Source organism: Macaca fascicularis, chromosome 14 (genome assembly GCF_037993035.2).
Source record: "Macaca fascicularis isolate 582-1 chromosome 14, T2T-MFA8v1.1".
Lineage (NCBI taxonomy): Eukaryota > Metazoa > Chordata > Mammalia > Primates > Cercopithecidae > Macaca > Macaca fascicularis.
The window spans coordinates 34,785,032-34,804,502 of NC_088388.1; the positions used below are offsets into that span (position 1 = coordinate 34,785,032).

The following is a 19,471-nucleotide window of genomic DNA, read 5'->3' on the forward strand; positions in this document are numbered from 1 at the left end:
GGCTGAAAGAAAGAAGTACATCTCATAGGGAGCTAAGAGGCAAAGGAAGGAAAAGTATGTTGGGCTAGATGATGAAGAGCTCTGGATTTAAATCTATGGAGTTAAGAATTTGTCCTGTACACAGTGCATAGTCATTACAGAGTCCTGAGCAGGTCGGTGACACCATAAGGTGCAGTCTTGGGAAGGCTGTGTTAGCAGCAATATGCTTAGTGGAAGGGGAGTAGACCTGGCCAGGAGCAGCAGAGCAGCCTCAAGGCAGAGGGACTATTGCTGTTATTTTAGGCCTTGATGAAATCTTGAAATGTCAGTATCCCATTCTGTAGATGGAAAAAACACAAAATGACTTCTGAGCCAAACAGAACAAGGAGGTGTGTAGGCAATAAAACTAAGATGCCTTCAGCAATCCTGGTACAGAATTAGCCACGCTTACCCAACTGCCTGCTGTCCTCCTTTTGACGTTAGAGTGACTCTTATTCTTTGGCAACAATACTCAGTTCCTCCAGAGGTGGCAGCTTGGGAGAGAGAACCTCTTTGTCACCGATAGATACACATTCATTTATCCACCATGAATGGGACAAATTTTCTAAAGGAGTTTCCTCGAGTTTAGCCTGTTGGGGTTTGACTCTCCATAAAGCCGGGTATCTTCTGCCTCTCCCCCACACACCCCTCCTCTGTGGTCTGTATCCTCTCCAGGAACACAGAGAGTTAACCTTTGCAATCGGATTTGCTCTGTGCAACATGAAGTGTCACCCACAAACACAGTGTACAAGGCGTCTGTGAAACGTATGAAAAGAAGTCCAGGAATTCAGTTAATTAACCACATCAGTTTCTTAACGTGATCAATTTTAATTAAACTGAATTTTAATAGAGATCTGTGTAGTCTGTAGAGACCAATTGCTAATTCTACAAAGCATGTGCTGCTTTTCAGTTCAGATTTGCTCCCATCTAATTAATATGGATAGAGCATTAAGCCTTTTTGGACTCTGGTGGTTTTCATTTCATGACTATTAATGATTTTAATGAACTGGACTAATTCAGTAGTTTTCATCCCAGTGTTTCAGGGCTTTGTTCATCACAAATTTCAGGTTTATAATTGGTTTCCAGGTCTTAACAGTGGTCATTGATCAGCTTCAGCAGTTCCTTTTACAACTCGGTAGGCACTGGAGACTCTGTTAACCCTTTGCTGCCTGGAGCTGAGAACAGTGCAGTGCTTCAGGGCAGAGTCCTGGCTTAACCATCAACCTAACACAGCCACAGGGGCAGGGGAGAACTTAAAATTCATATGGTGATGTTAGCACAGGACGGAACAGAAAAGGTCACCCCAGCAATATGGAAGCTTTAAAAAAAAAAAAAAAGAAAGAAAAGACTGGGGATTAGCTTTATTTTTCAGCTTTAATTTTCAATACTCCAAGTGAGATATGCATAATGAAATTATCATTCTCATTTTGGCAAATCACATTTTCTAACCACTCATTGGCCCCTGCCAATCCCTACTGGGCATCTTTATAGACAGCAAAAGAGCTAAGACTAAGGAGTAAGAAAAAAGAACTATGAAGAGCTAATAAAAAATAGAAGGAGGGAGACTGGGCTGAGGAGGGGCATAGCTTAGGAAAACTAACACAGATAAAGAAATGTACACATTGATGAATACGTACTTATTTTTACATGACCGGGGTTGATTTTCACCATTGGAGACTTGCTCATGGTCCTTTGCTGCCCTGAAAATAAACAATGATATTTGAGCCTCTCATTTAAAATAAAAGACAAAACTTCTAAATATTCTGTATCCAAAATGACTATTACATCTTTATGTTGCTGGTGCTGCCTTACTCAGTTCTGAAAAGTGACAGGCAGGATGAATATACAGGAGAGTCAAGGTCACACCACCCAAATAAAGCAAGGTAGAAAAGAGTAGATTCTCTGAAACAGACACCTACCTCTTTAATTATCCAAGAAACAGCGATGTAAACACCCAAACTGCAGTCCACAAATGTAGCTCAGAATCATCAGAAGCTCTTAAAAAGCTTGTTTTTGTAAGCCTACCCAGAAAATTTCCCCCTGCCCCCTCACCCACCAATGGAAGAACATAAAAATCTTTGCAGAGGTACAGAACTGTAATTCACAAATGTTCCAGGGTTGTTTTTTTTCCTGAAAATATTCTGCCAGAGATTGAGTTGATCTAGATTCCAAACTCAGTTGAAATCTCTTCAGCAGTTTAATTTGTAAAAAGATCTTTCTTATTCAGTAATATTCTTACAAAGATGGTGACTTTTTTTTTTTAACATATCATCTCTGTATTTTCAAGCACAGAGGATCTGAAGAATAAATTAAATGAAGATCATTACCAAGGTAGCATTTGAAATGACCCAGGAGAAAAAATATGTATAAAGTTGAGAACGTTCGTTTATTTTATATTTTCTCACTCCACTCCCCTTGACTCACTCATGCTTGGTTTCTTTGATAACGTTGGTTGACAAATTATGTCTCTGGCCAGTTGAATTTATTTCTTCTCCTATAGGTTAATATATTTAAACAAGCTGCTGGTTATAATAGAGTTGATTGTATATCTTTAATTCCCGTTCATCTCTCAATCCTTTTCAGTCTTACTTCTGTCCCATAGAGCTGCAGATATGCTCTCCATCTATAAAATGGCGATAATAATGGCTTCCTTGAAGGGCCATTGTATAGATTAGCACACTTAGCAAGGTGGCTCAGTAAATTATGGCTATTACTAGTGTTCAAATCACCAATGACCTTTTGATTGACAAACAGCTTATGTCCTTATCTGCCAAGCTGTCTGAAGCATTTGACACTGTAAACCACACTTTTTAAAATCCTTCCAAGAAAGCACTCATTTATACCTTTGTTCTTTTAGCAAATATATGTGGAACATCAGGCATTGGCCTAGGCACTGGGGATACCATGTATTTCAGCAAGGCAGAAAGTTCTGTCTTCTGGGATTTTTTTATTTTTTTCTAATGAGGAAAATAGACAAATATGAATCAAAAAGTAATAGCTAACATTTATTGAGAACTTAAATTGTACCAGACAACATTCTTAGCTTTTTGCATATTTTAACTTATTTAACTTAGATGAGTGTATTATCATGATCCCCACTTTACAGATGAGGACACCAAGGCACTGGTAGTTAACTATCTTGGTCAGGGTCACAAAGTTTGTAAATGATGGAGTCTGAATTTAAACCAAAGCAGTCTGCTCCAAAATCCAAGTTTCTAAACCCAATGCTCTACTAAAAATCAGAAAACAAGAATGACATCACACAAAGAAAGACACTGTAAATGGTGTGGTCAGGGAAATCCTCTTTGAGGGGATGATGTGTGAGCAGAAACTCCAATACTGAGAAAGAATAAAGAAAGTGTGGTATCCTGGAAGTCAAGTTACATGAACTGAGTTGAGTCTCCCACAACAAATTCATGTGTTGATGCCTTCATCCCCAGTGTGACTGCATTTGGAGATAGGGCTTTTAGGAGGTAATTTGGAATAAGTGAGATCATAAAGGTGAGGGTCTTACTTTAACAGTACTTTAGAAGGTGGCTTTAGAAGAGAAGGAAAAGAAAGAGCTCTCTCACTCCACATACATGCACTGAGGAAAGATCAAGAGAGGACACAGTAAAAATGCAGTCATCTCTACACCAGGAAGAAAGTCCTCACCAGAAAAAGAAGTGGCCAGCACTTTGATCTTGGACTTCCCAGTCTTCAGAACTGTGAGAAAATAAATTTCTGTTGTGTAAGCACCCAGTTGTTGGTGTTTGTTTTGGCAGCCCAAGCTGACTAAGACACCAAATGAAGTCTAGAAGCCTGGAAGAATAATGTCTCTGATATGTTTAATGAAGAAGGCCAGAGTCCTTGAGAGTTTAGAAAGATGAACTTTGACAAGAGGTATTGCAATGGGTTCAAAAGAGTGATGAAACGGCTAGGTGTGGTGGCTCACATCTGTAATCCCATCGACTCAGGAGGCTGAGGTAGGAGTTTTGCTTGAGGCCAGGAGTTCAAGACCAACCTGGGCAATATCATGAGACCACCCCCATCTCTAAAAATAAAAATAAGAACTCTTAGCCAGGTGTCATGGTACATGCCTGTAGTTCCAACTACTTGGGGGACTGAGATGTGAGGACTGCCTGGGAGTTCAAGGCTGCAGTGAGCTATGATTATGCCACTGTACTCCAGCCTGGGTGACAGAGTGAGATTCCAATTCACCCCAAAAAGTGGGCAGAGGTCAGGAAAAGAAAAACAAATTTAAACAGCTCTTTCATGGAGGTAATTTGGAACATGAAAGCGAGTATTTATTCATTAAGATTTTGAAGTTTAGAGGGTGAGGTATTTGGCATTAAGACTTTTGGAAAGTCCTAGGGTCAGACCATGGAAGGTGGCGGAGGGAGGTACAGACTTAAAGTGTGTAGGAAGCAATGACGTCAGGGTAATAATGGGCAGGGTGTGAACATCGAGATTCTCAGGAATAATGGCAGGAGAACAGTGCAGGGAAAGACAGTGAGCCAGTGCTAACACTTCAGAGGTTGAGAGAAGTGACCGGGTGACAAGCGATTGCAAAAGAGGAGAGAACAAATGGTCATTTAATGTCATCTGCTTCAAAGAGGCCAGGGGTTTTAAGGGTAAAGGAAGGCACTAGGGTCTAGAAATAGCAGTGAAGAAAAATAACACTAATCCTCAATTCCAGATCCCAGTGCAAACCCTTTCCACACTTTCCGATGAGTTTGTTTGCTTCGCTTTTGGTATTTTACTCTACATTTCTAAGCAATACGCATACATGGCCACTTCTTAACTTCACTGTTTTAGGCATTATTTATTGACTTTGAATTTTGGAAAATGAGGATTCTCTTCGACACACATGTGTGTATATATACACACACACACGCACATACTCTCTCTCTAAACCCATTCTGGTTATATGTATAGGTTCTGTTGTTTTCTTTCTGAAAACTTGCAAAAAAAAAATTATTTTGGTCTCTAGTGTTTGAAATTTATTATTCTGGGCACGGGGTGGACTCCTTCAGTCTGGAAACTCATGCTCTTTGGATTGGGGAAAATGTCTTGATTTATTTCTTTGAGGATAGATTTTCCTCCATTCTCTCTTCTTACTCTCCTATTATTCAGATGTTACTTGGTCATCCAATTTTCTTATTTCTTCTCTCTTTATTTCCATTTCTTAATCCTTTTGGTATAGCGGTATAGGGATATAGACAGTCCTAGAGCAATTTTTGAGTTAACCCCTCAGTTTGAGGTTTCCTTGACTCAAATTTAGATTTTAAAAAGGTATTTTCAAGTAAAGATAGTGATTTCACTTCTTAAAGATTACTGTGCACCACCTCCATCCCCACCCCATCTACCTTTTGGGACAGTCAGCAGGCTTCCTTGTGACCTGAATAAGAGGTCAGAGTTTTTCGAGTCCCCTTTTTATAGGCTGGGCGGATCTTTGAGGTCCTTGGGCCCATAGGTGTGGTTCTATCCCTCACGTGGCTTTAAAATACCCACTCCCAGACCATAGGTCCAATATCTGGTCTGATATCCACACGGTGCCAGCAGTCCCTTCTCATCATTTCGGCTCTGATTTCCTGCTTCAGTTCTGGCATCTGGGCATTTGTTTTAAATTCAGCTATGTGGCAAAAAGAGTAGTTTGTTATAATATTTTATTCAAGATTCCATGAGTTTGTGGTGGGAGAAAACAGGCAAAATTCTGCTATATCTATTACCCTTGTCTTAGGATCGTGTAAACATCACCTTCCTTTTCTTCTTTATTTATTTATTTTTTTTAAGGGATGGAATCTCACTCTGTTGCCCAGGCTGGAGTACAATGGCGCAATCTCAGCTCACTGCAACCTCCATCTCCCGGGTTTAAGTGACTCTTGTGCCTCAGCCTCCCAGTAGCTGGGATTACAGGCACCCGCCACCATGCCCGGCTAATTTTTGTATTTTTAGTACAGACGGAATTTCACCATGTTGGCCAGGCTGGTCTCGAACTCCTGACCTCAAGAGATCCACCTACCTTGGCCTCTCAAAGTGCTGGGATTACAGGCGTGAGCCACCATGCTTGGCCTCACCTTTCCTTTTATATGTCCTGCCTGGGTACTGTACTGGGCTTCTACCTGTTCTCCTCGCTGCAAGTTACTACTTCCTTGTTTCCATTTTCAGTTATTGATATAAAAAACTAACAAACAATTTTATTTTGTAGCTCCAGTCCTTAAAAGCCTCCTTTGGCTTACTATAACTTTCAAGATCAAGGCCATTAGCCGGGTCACAAAGTTACTCAAAACTTAATCCCAATTATTAGGGACTGAATTGTGTCCCCTTCAAATATGTATGTTGGAAATTCTAACCCCTGGGATCTCAGAGTGTGACTGCTGAGATAGGGTTGACTGAAGTCATGTGGGTGGGCCCTCATCTGATATGACTGGTGTCCATATAAGAAGGCAAAGACGCCAGGGATGTGCATATACCAAGAAAGAGCCATGCGAAGACATGGAGAGAAGACAGAAAAATGCAAGCCCAGGAGCAAGGCTTGTGGAGAAACAAACCTGCAAATAGCTTGATCTTGGACTTCTAGACTCCAGAACTGTGAGAAATAAACCTCTGCTGTTTAATCCATCCAGTCTGTGATATATTGTTCTTGCTAACTGTATATCCCATTACTTCCCTTCCCAGTAACCCAGATATGACCAATGATTCACCATCCCTCAATTATGCAAGTTGTTTTTCACAACTGGAAACCTCAGGGAATACTGCCCTTGCAGATATATTAGGCTAAATAGGCACCCCCCAAGATATCCAGGTCCTGATTATCAGAACCTGTGAGTGTTAACTTAGATAGCAAAAGGGACTTTGCAGTTGTGAATAAGTTAAGGGTTTTTTCTTTCTTTCTTTCTTTTTTTTTTTTTTTGAGACAGAGTTTTGCTGTTGTTGCCCAGGCTGGAGTGCAATGGCATAATCTTGGCTCATCACAACCTCTGCCTCCCAGGTTCAAGTGATTCTCCTGCCTCAGCCTCCCAAGCACCTGGGATTACAGGCATGCGCCACTACGCCTGGCTAATTTTGTATTTTTAGTAGAGATGAGGTTTCTCCACATTGGTCAGGCTGGTCTCAATCTCCTGACCCCAGGTGATCCACCTGCCTCGGCCTCCCAAAGTGCTGGGATTACAGGCGTGAGCCACCGCGCCCAGCCGAGTTAAGGATCTTAAGAAGGAGAAAACATCCTAGATGATCCAGGTGGGCCCCAAATGTAATCACAGGAGTCTTTATAAGAAGGAGGCAGAGGGAGATTTGACTGCAAAAGAAGAGGTAGGAAATGTGATAATGGAAACAAGAGGCTGGAGTGATTGGAAGAAGAGGTCACAAGCTGAGGAATGTGGAAAGCCTCCAGAAGCTGGAAAAGGCAAGGAAACTGTTTCTCCCCTAGAATACCCAGAAAGAACCAGTCCTACTGATGCCTTGACTCAAGCCCGGTAAAACTAGTGTTTGGACCTCTGGCCTCCAGAACTGTAACTGAATAAATTTGTATTATTTTAAGCCACCAAGATTGTAGAAACTTGTTACAGAAGTCACAGACAACTAAAACACCGCGGACATTTTGAATTGCCTCTTCAGAACCAGATTTTATGCCATTTCCTCTGCAAAGCCCTCCTTAATTCCCTCAAACAGGACCATGTCTCTTTATTCAGTTTTCTTAAAACATCTGTCCTACATTAATAGGACATCATTCAAAAATCTACTCTATTAGGGCCGGGCACGGTGGCTCTTGCCTGTAATCCCAGCACTTTGGGAGGCCAAGGCAGGCGGATCACGAGGTCAGGAGATCGACACCATCCTGGCTAACACGGTGAAACCCCATCTCTACTAAAAAAAAAAAAAAAAAAATTAGCTGGGCATGGTGGCAGGCGCCTGTAGTCTCAGCTGCTTGGGAGGCTGAGGCAGGACAATGGTGTGAACCTGGGAGGTGGAGCTTGCAGTGAGCCGAGATCCCGCCACTGTACTCCAGCCTGGGCGACAGAGTCAGACTCTGTCTCAAAAAAAAAAAAAAAAAAAAAATCTACTGTATTAGATTTTTTAAAACTTTATTACTTTTAAACAATTATAATTACACCAAAAGTTACATAAATAGTATCGTGCACCCTTCTTTCAGCTTCCTCTAATGTTGACATCTTATATGACTATGATAAAAAATCAAAACTAGAAAACTCACTTTGGTACAATACTACTAACTAGACCACACACCTTATTCAGTTGTCATTAATTATGTTGGGTTTAAATTATTTTTTACACTAGATTGTGAGTTCCTCAAAGTCTGGGATCACTTACCTCATTTGTCTTGATATTCATAATGCCTAATGAACACTAGCATCTCAATAAATGTTTTAGAATAAATGAGATGGGAAGCATAGAGAGAAGACTGGAACGAAGATGAGATGAGATAAACTCAAACTTGTTTGTTCACATTATTTTAAAAATTACTGTTGCATCTTTGGGCCGGAAGCAGAATGAAAATGGAACAATAGTCTTGCATGACATTACAATTTTAGTGATATTTCAATGCTGTACTCTGACTTCTTGGTATATATTTTCACATTTGGAAAACAACACATGAATTTTTATTAATGTACTGTACCTCATTCCAATTAAGAAGTTTTTTTAAACGATCGTTTAATAGTTCAGATGCTAAAAACTTTCATTTTACCTAGCTAGTATTTTAGTTAGGATTTTCCAAAAAGAATAGCTTAAAAAAATTATCTAGTATTTATTTTTCTTGCTGAGTTCCACCTCAAAAAAGTCCTATATTAATGAAAAGTTGTCTTACATGGGAAACTGAGAATACAGGAAAACATTTGAAAGGCTTATTGATGAAACTTGAGCAGTTGCACATTCTTCTGTGGCCGCACTTGGAAAATGAAACATTTCTTTTCTATTTGGCAATTTAAAGTCAAGTATATGTTTTATTTCCCAGCTAAGCTACATTTGTGCATTTAAATGATGTGTAAATCATTCTGTGAGGCAGAAAAGTTCAGCCACAGGTCACCAAAGGTGAGGTTATCTGATCCTGGAAGGAACACCAGAGATGAGAGCTCGTGTGTCAAACCTGCCCTTCAGCTATTGCTGACCTTGTTCTATAGATCAACTTAGCGGACTTTTGGAAAAACAGAGGAAAGGGATGACAGTCACTATTTGCCTGCTATGAACAGAGAGATAATGTACATGATCTCTTTTAAACCCCTCCCCAAACCTCACATTGTAGATCATTATTAGCCCTAATTTTCAGATAAGAAAGCAGAAGCTCAGAGATTAAGCAATTTGTCCAAATCACAAAACTATTACATGAAGAGCTGGGGGTCTATCTCACTTTGACTTCTAACCTTATGCTCTTTCTTCTGCGGTTGATGACTTTCTGCAAAAGCAGTGGCTTTCTACTTTGACTGAACATTAGAATCACCTGGGTAGCTTCACAAACTCCCAAAATGTAGGTGGCCCCACTCTGGCAGTGGGGCCCAGGTATCTGTATATTTAAAACCACTCCAGGTGATTCCAGTGTGCAGAAAAGTTTAAGAATGAAGGAGAGGCCTCAAAATAGAATAAATAGAAGGCATCCCAGAGAGTTTGATTTGGGAAGCATAGAAGGACCCCACATCTTATAATGATCTCCCAAAGTGGACTTCTATGATGCCTAATATTCCTATTACCTTCATCATTTATTTGGGTAAAGGTATCTGTTCTCCAGAAGGCCACTGTTAAAATGTAAATAAGTAACTTAATAGGAGAAATGCATTAATATATGATTGTCCAAGCCCGGATTACATGATTCTGTCTTGGTCAACATTTTTAATCACCACCTTGGAGAAAGATGCACAAGGTTTGCTCATTAAATTTGTAGCTGACACAGACCTAGAAAAGCTAGCTCATTTGTTAGAATCTGAGATCAGACCTTCCCATCCTGTCTCCTCCCTCACAAACAAAAGTCTCTAGAGGCTGAAACACTGGATTCAAATGAAGAATTAATATAAAGTCTTGAGAATGCAGATTCAAAATATGAACAGCATAAAAACCTGATTTCAAAATAATTCATGTGGAAACAATTCTGGAGATTTTACTACACGTTAAGCTGTATATGGACCCAATAATATGACCTTGCTGATAAAAATGCTGATGAAATCTCAGGTTTCACAAACAGAGGTATCACATTCAGGTCAAGGGGTGTGACCATCCCTTGACCTGTAGACTATTTAAATAATATTAGGGGAATTATGTTTCCAAAGAGACTGAAAAACTAGATAGTGTCCAGATGAAGGGTGGCAATCAGAATGCGGAAGAACCTGGAAACTACATCAACTGAGGAAAAAGCACAGCTGAGATGTCATTTCGTCTGTGGGACTTTCCAGAATATCCCCATATACTTAACTAGAATAATTTCCTTCTTTTCAATGCATTGTTCTTGGTGCATTTTAATCTCATATAACATTATAGGATAGTTAGTGGTATGTTTATTTCCTGATAAACTGTTATGCTCCTGAGGCCAATGACTGTATTTTATTCTTCTTTATTTTCCAACACCTTTTTTATGGTAGATATCACTGAATCACTCTTGTGACATCCTTTGCTATTTGGCTTTCATTTTCTTGAAATTCCCTAATTCAAATTTGCTAAAAGAAATATATTACTTGGCATGAGCTAGGTAACAACCTCTCAGGGATGGGAATATCTGTTCAGGGTTGGCAGTTAGACTAGATCATGTTTATTTCAACTGAAGTTTCCATGATTCATAGATTCCTCTAACATGGTTGGTTTAACAGCTGGCAAGCAGAGAGTACAGTTCTGAAGCAATGGGAGCAAAGGTGGTATAATTTAACTAGACCATATAGTGGAATGAAGGGAGGGGAAGTTAGAGACCTGTGTGATCCACAAAGAGTATAAGTCTTGATGAAGTGCTAATCTGAGATAGAAGCAGTGGGAAAATTAGTACATCAAAGAGGATGGTATGCAAAAAGATAAAAAATCAATTTTTTTCTAATTTCTCAGGTTAAACCAGACATGACTATGAAATATTTTCTGCATCTATTTACAATCCCAATCTTGTTCCATTCTTTTCTCCAAGTTTGGTTTATCATTTCTCTTATAATGAAAAAAAATCAAGTAAATTATATGTGACTTCTGTGTCTGGCTCTGTTGGAATATCTAGGGCTATTTCATTTTTCTGTTGTATCACAAATCACCCCAAATCTTAGTGACATAAAAAAGCAACCATTTTATAATGCCCATAAACTCTGCGGATCAGGAATTCAGAAAAGACACAGTGGAAAAGGCTCTTCTCTACTCCTTGATGTCTCCTTGAGCCTCAGCTAGGATTGCTCAAACAACTAGAGAGCAAGAAGAGCTGAGGCTGAAGGATTGACTTCCATGATGCTTCTTCTCTTGTATATATGGAATTTGGAAGGGATCTCTAAAGAACAGGCTCAGATTGGACTGTTCACAAGACCACCTCTGTGGTCAATTCAGTATGGCAGTCTCCAAGTAGACTTTTAAGATGATGTTTCATGGCTTTAAGAGCAAGTGTTCCAGCAGCATAAAGCAGATGTTGAATGACCATTTATGAATTCTGCTGTAATCCATTAGTTGAAGTAGTTCTAAGTCTGCAAAAACTTAAGGATAGGGGTCAAAGATCTCACCTCTCAAAAGGAGTAGGATCAAAAAGGATTTACAGCCATGTGTTACCACCACAGTAACACACTAATACACTTTCTGAGAATGATCATAAAAATCAGATTAATTAATTTATTTATTATTTTTTTTTTTTTTTTGGAGACGGAGTCTCGCTCTGTCGCCCAGGCTGGAGTGCAGTGGCCGGATCTCAGCTCACTGCAAGCCCCGCCTCCCGGGTCTACGCCATTCTCCTGCCTCAGCCTCCCGAGTAGCTGGGACTACAGGCGCCCGCCACCTCGCCCGGCTAGTTTTTTGTATTTTTTAGTAGAGACGGGGTTTCACTGTGTTAGCCAGGATGGTCTCGATCTCCTGACCTCGTGATCCGCCCGTCTCGGCCTCCCAAAGTGCTGGGATTACAGGCTTGAGCCACCGCGCCCGGCCAGATTAATTTTTTTAAAGAAGAAGAGGACCCCATCAAAAAACTGCTGATGTAAATAATACTCGAAATGCTAAGATGCCAGTGATAAGGAAATCACAGAGAGATTTTATAACCACTTTTTACTTCAAGGCATTTGTTGATTTTTGAATGGGGAGCCAAGAATTCACTCAGAGGGCCAGAACATATAGCTTCCGTTAAAAGGCAGAGAAGTCAGTGGAAAATCTGGCAATCTCACAGGGCTATAGAGCCAAAAATTAGAGTTTGGAACTACCACGATAGCCAGAATTTGTTGATGGGTGGGGAAGGTGGTGGCAAGATTCTCATTAGATGAAAGAAGTAAGCCCAGCTCTCTGCCTGTTTTCCCTTAAGAAATTTGCTGATTCTACAGAAAAGGAGAATAAGAATCATATAATAAAGCAAATTTTTCTACTTTCTCTTGGTTCTGGGAAGACAAAAAAAGTGACACTTGAGTACTTGGGACACACTTTAGGGAGGGGCCCTACTAGATACATCAGATTATTGATTGAAAAACACTGAGGAGCATGGACAAACCAGATACAGAATTTTGGAAAACTGCAATCCATCTTTGAATTAGCTCAGTGCCCATTTGGCTTAAAGGAGCCTGCTACCATTCTATTTGCTTACCGAAGGATAACATCAACTCTGTGTAGGATAAGATAGCATTATTAAGTGCCTCTAATACTTATTATTAGCAATATCTGGCTATTAGTAAAAAGTATATCCAGGTATGTCAAGAAACAGAACCAAGAGAAAAAAATGACAACAGAAACAGACCTGCAGATGACACATTTCTTAGTGTTATTAGGGATAGACTTTAATGTAATTGGACTTAATACATTCAAGAAAACAGGAATTAATATGGAGAATTTCACTAGATACCTGGCATTTATTTTGAAAACAAAATAGAAGTTATAGAATTAAGCCATAATAGCTGGAACTTGAAATTAAGACTCAATAGATGGGTTTACCAGCAGATCAGACATAGCAGAAAAGTTGGTTACTAAATTGGAATATAAATTGGTAGAAAATATCCAGGCCAAAGCACAGAGAGCTAAAATGATACAGAATAGGAAAGATCATAGAGACATATGGGACATAGTGAAGAGCTCAGAGAAAAATAAAATATAAAAAAAAATTTGAAAGGATAATAGTAAAAGTTTCCCAAGACTGACAAATATGTCAGCCACAAGAATCCCTATGAACTTCAATAGGGTACACAGGCCAAAAACCCAACCAAGCAAACAAAGAAACAAAAATATAAACCAAACCAAAGCAAAAAAAATCTCCTCACCTAAGCTCAGAATAATAACGTTTCTGAAAGAAAACAAATAAGAAAACAAAAAGCAGTCAGAGGTTTTTTAATGTATTGCCTTTAAAATAGAAACATTAAAATTTACAGTTGCCTTCTCGACAGGAATGATGGAAGTCAGAAGACAATGGAAAAACATCTTTAAAGATGTTTTTCTAAAACAAAACTAAAAGAAAAATGTTAACGCAATTTTATATTTGGTAAAACTATTTTTAAAAACTGAAGGTCAAATAATGATGTTTTTGAACAGAAAAAAACTGAGTGAACTCGTCATTAGGAGACTGAAAGAAACACCAATGGACAGATGGAAAATGATTCTAGAAAGAGCCATGAAAATACAAGAAGTAATGAAGAATTAAGTAAATGTTAAATAGTTAGATAAATATAAATGAGTATTGAACATACAAAACAATAAGTATGCCTTTGGGGGGCTTAAGATGCACAGAATTAAAATACATAATAACAATAACAGAAAAGCCCAAAGTGAGTAAATGGAGGTAAAGTATTCGAAAGTCCTTGTATTATCTGTGAATGGCTAAAAATATTCATTTTTATATAAATCAAGGCTGTATGTTACTGAAAGAATGTATAACTAACAAGATTCTACCTAACTAAAGTATAACTAGCCTGCTTCAACATATAGACTGCAAACATTGGGTTTACCCAAAAGAAGTTAAGAAGGAAGAGGAGAAAGAAAATAACAAGTGAGACAAACAGTCAATAAATAAAGATAAACCCAAGAATCATAGGTGTTTTAAATACTACAACTTAAAAATCAAAATGGTCATACTAAACAGAATTAAATCCAACTATATACTGTTTAGACCTTAATTAAAAGGACACACCTACTTTAAATGGGAAACAGAAAAATCAGGTAAAATAATATACCAATCAGGTGAAATAATAGCCTGAAAGGATTCAGAGACCATTTGCTGTCCATGCTGACTCTTTCATTTTATGTATCATGCTGCTGAGGCTCAGAGTGACAGCAAGTCAGGTAGACTAAGGATTCTACAGGATTCTGACTCCCGGCTCCATCATTTTCATCTAACACCATAAATGGAAATTGCCATACTTTCCATGTCTCATTGATTCCCAAACCAGAATGCCATGTTACTCTGAGTAGAGCCCATTCATGCTGGACCGACGGTGTTTGGGGAAAACAGAACTCTAAGAATACGTTTCTGAAATGGTTTCCTTTGTGGAATCTGTGAGAGACTTTTGATTTGCACAGTATGATTGATTTGTAATCTCTGCTGCCCAGCTCAGAGGATGGATGCGTGGGCAGTGAGACATCCCTCTGCATGATACATTTTTTTTTTCTTTCCCTCATTCCCTTTTCACTTTCTTTCCCATTCAAGATTTATGACTGGGGAAAAGATAAAAGAAAAAACAAATGCAAACTCTAAGCCAAGAGAGTGTTCCTGACTATATTTCAGCTCTCCTAACAAATTGCCTGATCAAGTTCACCTAGCTCAGTCAACAAATCAGATGAGAAATGTTAACCCATTGCCCACCAGTATCACATTGGTGGGGAAGATGACATTTATTTGTCTAACATGATCATGTATTAAAATTAGATATGAATTATAATGCAAAAATAAAAAGTTAGAAATAATTGTGGCAGGTGAGGTATTTGTGTGATTATCTATTTGAAACAATCAGATCAAAGCTACCTTTATCTCCAAAGACAAAAATGATAGTGGCACAACATAGAGCCCTGACTTGGGGTCTGCTTTTGACTTGTCTGTCTCCTGCTTTCCCTGACAGACCTGAGAAGCAGCCTCAGGTTTTTCCCGGTGTCTGGGTTAATTAGAAGTAGAGCAGGAAGTATATATAGCCTGAGGCTTTAGAATCAGATTATATGGTCAATCAAGCTCATTAGCTGTCATAGCAGGGATAACACAAGAAGTCTTTAAAGCCTCTGAGTTATAATGTTTCCTCCTCCAAGACTATAGACTTAAGGACCTACAATTATACCCCTTTCCATAGTCTTCCCCACTAATATAATAGCTAACATTTCTTAAACACTATGAGCTCGGTATCTTAAATGCTTCTTTCATTTAATCCTCATAACAACCCTATGAGGTAAGTACTGCTGTTATTACCACTTTACAGATGAGGACACTCATGTTCAAAAGGATTAAGTAGTACCAAAGCCAGTCACCTAATCAGTGGCCAAGATGGAGTTTGAATCCAGTGGCCTACAGTCCTTAGCACCCATCTGTCTCTAGGACAAAAACTCTGACTTGGATCTCGTCTGACTGTCTGGGTCCCTGATAGCCTGCTAACTCCTTCTTAGACCCTCGGCCTGAGACTGGAATCTTTCTACCTGCTCTACAATCTCAAGATCCAGGGAAGAATTCTGTCTTCCCTGGCAGTTACAACTTCCTGAAAGTTTCAACTCTGGCCTCCCTCAAACAGTTCCCTCGCTGCTTCTAAGCTTACAATATCCTTTGGACACTGTGTTTCAAGCCGTACAACTGCTTTTATGAGTACCAGCTGCCAAATCTCAACCAGCCTCTCCTGGTCAGTCCCAGCGCTTTCGCTGTTGCCAACAGAAACTTTGGCTCTCCCGTTCCCAGCATGCCTGGCTCCTGAGTGTGTGCCCGCCATCGCAGTCTGCGGACACATGCAGACTGTTTAACTGGAGCATATAATCATTTCATAGTAAACTCCTAATAAGGCATTCCCAAGAGTATCAGCCTCTGTGACAGCTTGTCAGACCCATATTTCAGGCTGCCTTAGGCTGCCAGGTAGAATTATGAACTGTTGCTGTTTTCTCTGTTTTTCAGTTAGTTATCTTTTGCCATTCTAAATCATTTAAATGATTTGCAGATTTTATTTCAGCTTTTTTTTCTTGATGACATATTCCTCCTCTCCTTTCATTATTATTTTTAAATAAAATTCCTCAGACTTAGCAGGAAAGGCCACTTGAAAGTAAAGTCTCACAAAACAAAATAAATGAGAAGCATAGATTTCCCTCTGTGACCCTTTTGTCATTCTCTATGCATTAAGCAACTGTGCATTAAGCTTAATAACTTTGGGCTAATGTTCAAAAGGGACAATGGAAGCCTTGGAAGTGACACTGTGAATATTGAAGTCCAAAGGGTAAAGAGAATGTGATATCCTTCTTATGGCTGATGAGGGAGTGGCCTTATAAAAGGGAAATGAGGGTGTTAGTCTAGATGATCACCAGGGTTCCTTAAAGTTGTAAAATTCTAAGTGGTCAAGGGGGACAGCCCTAATATGATGGGTTAAAGTGTGAAGGTAATCACTAACACCATACTTGGCCCTAATAATTTGTCTACTTCTTATTGATCTGAATGGATATATTGCTGTTAATATCCCAGAAATAATTTGCAGAGGGTCCCTTGAAACTATGTTATAGATTTCAGTGCCATGTAAAGGTTCTTGGTTATTTTCTGGCCTGTTACTGAGTCTAAGAAAACTCGTATCTCTTGAGACTCTTGGTTGGAAACCTTAGAAACCAACGCTGGCTACTTAGCAAAAGAGGATTTATTGGAAGGAAGAGCAAGTTACAGAATCAATGGGAGGCTGGAGGACCTAGCATAGAAAATACACCATCATGAAATGACTCTGGCGGCTGGAGAGGAAACTATGTCTTATCGAAGGAAATGTCTGGTCCCCAAGCCACACCTACTGCTGTGATGCACACAACCTCTGAACATTCCCTCTGACTGAGTCACCAAAGAACCAAAGTTCTGAGAATAAGAATCACAAAGGCACCTTGGTCACTGTTTCCCAGGTGTCCCGGGGGGATGAAAAGGAATATGATCTCCTAGACTTCTCTAGTGGGAGGTAATAAGAACTGCCTTACCATTAAACTGACATTCAAAGAGGACTTCCACCCAAAAGGAAGTTGGGGAGGAGTATGATCGAATGCGAGACAGCCAAACAAAGCTCAAATGTCTGCGACAATAGTATATTGCAATAGGGTGTACACCTACATATGTTACTATGTGGTATGCCTATTGTATTCAAAATATCATTAGTTTTAGGGTCAGATAGACTTTATTAAAAACGTAACCCTGCCACTTTCTAGCTGTGTGACCAGGCAGATGTGTTTTTAGCTCTGGGATTCTCAGACAATTCTTTCTCCTTTTGTCCTTGTAGGCTTAAGGACATGATTCATACAAAAGCTAGCACACAGTAGGTTTTTATTATTTTACTTTTCTTGGAGGAAGACACGTTCCTCATTTTGTGTCTTAAATAGTGGCTAGCCAAGCAAAACTTTTCTAAAAGACTTTGACAAAGAGTCTTTGAAATGAGGAAATGGAATAAAATGTCATAATTAGTAGCATACAGACAGCTTGAGCCCTGTTCCACAAACAGAAAACCTGTACCAAGATCTGGGAGGACACCTTTTCTCAGCGTTTATACCAAACGGCAAAGTATCCTTTACCTTGATAATTGGATGTCTCTCCCTTTGATTGAGAAATTAGATCTCTTCCCCCTCGTGCCGCCACCCATATATTTTACTTGACAATTTAGAATGCTGGGGTGTCTCTGAATTTTGCTGGTGCATTTGCTTAGAATTAATACTATTATCATAAAGGGCCAAGTTTTTAAATTTATTTTCATGCTAAGTTAGCAGGAAAGATCAAAGTCCTTTCATCTTATGACTGAACTGCTCAAGCATCTAAAAATGCCTTCAGGACTTCAGATAGAAGCCACCACAGTATGTGATACATTCTTTTTATAGACTTACAGGTCTATGAGCCTTTTTTTTTTTTTTTTTTTTTTTTTTTGGCAACCTAATACAGCTAGCTACTGCATTGTGTGGCAAATGAAACAAAGAGGTCTGCTTTCATTAGCCACACTTCCTTAACTAAAAATGCTCAGTCTGCCGTGTGTAGTTTTTTTGTTTGTTTGTTCGTTTTCTAGCAGAAAGATGATTCTGACCTGAGCTTGATTAAAACAAAATTTTAGGGTCTTTAAGAAAATTATCCAGTATTAACTTCAGTTAACTAAGAAAGAAATTGATATTTTTAACCAGATTTTAGAGCATATATTAAAGCTTCTGGGGTATATTGGTGAGCCCAGCCAATTTCATTAAATTATCTCAGGCCTGTCATCCTCCAAATCTAACTATGTAAGACATCCAAATATTAAGGAAAATCCCAGTCTTTTGGTAAGTGGTGTCTGGAATGTTCAAATAGAAAAAGTAACTATAACTTCATGGTTATATTCTCTACAAGTATATATACAAATGTTTGCTTGTGAGCATGCTGTTTACCATAAAAACTGAAAGCAGTCTAAATGTCCAGCAGTAGAGGGTTGAGTAGATAAAATGTGGTCTATCTCTATAAAAGAAAACCTCATTATTGGTAATATCCTGAGGAAAAATGGCATGCAAATTTCATTTCACTATAGGTAAAATACAATTGAAAGCAATACGTTCAATATGATCTCAACTTTGTAAATACACAGAGACACAAACAGAAGAAAGACTAGGATGACATTCCAACCACACAGTTATTTTTTCCCTAAGTGGTACAATTGTAGTTGGTTTTTATTTTTTTCCTTTTGTGTATCTGTATTTTCTAGAATTACAGCAAAAAGAATTAAAAACAGTAAATTATTTAATATAGCAACAAGATACGATTGATGTTATTTTGTTTTCAGACTTTCGACTCTCAAACTTACATCAGATATTAGCCGTGTTACTCACTTCTAGATAAAGTATCGAAGTCGTGGGACCAAAGGGATGAATATGAGACTTACAAACCTTGGATGTGTTATTTCCTACTACTTAAAATTCTTTAACTCCATCCCTAATATGAATGTTTGGCTAGATGTTGCTGACACACTTGCAGATATTTTTCTTTCTGAGTTAAGCTTCAACTACATCCTTCATCATCCTGCCTAATTATTGTTCATATATTTGAGTATGGCCACTGCAGTTAGTAGTTAGTAACCCGAAACATCAACTTATTGAAGAAAAAAATCCTGATGTATAATAATAAATTGTGTTGTTTCCTCCCCCGCCCCCCAAACTCTAAAATATTTATTCTAGTACTGAG

The 19,471-nt window shown here is 38.9% G+C and overlaps 1 long non-coding RNA gene across 1 annotated transcript in view; it reads right to left on the minus strand.

Moving 5' to 3' along the window:
- Window positions 1–1,366: 1,366 nt before the first annotated feature.
- The window catches only part of LOC107127294 (uncharacterized), a 31,615-nt gene continuing 13,510 nt past the window's right edge, over window positions 1,367–19,471 (minus strand). The window contains exons 4-5 of the long non-coding RNA XR_001484958.4: window positions 2,862–2,975; window positions 1,367–1,718 (exon numbers count right to left, since the gene is read on the minus strand). This is a non-coding gene — a long non-coding RNA (uncharacterized lncRNA). The remainder of the gene's footprint in view (window positions 1,719–2,861; window positions 2,976–19,471) is intronic.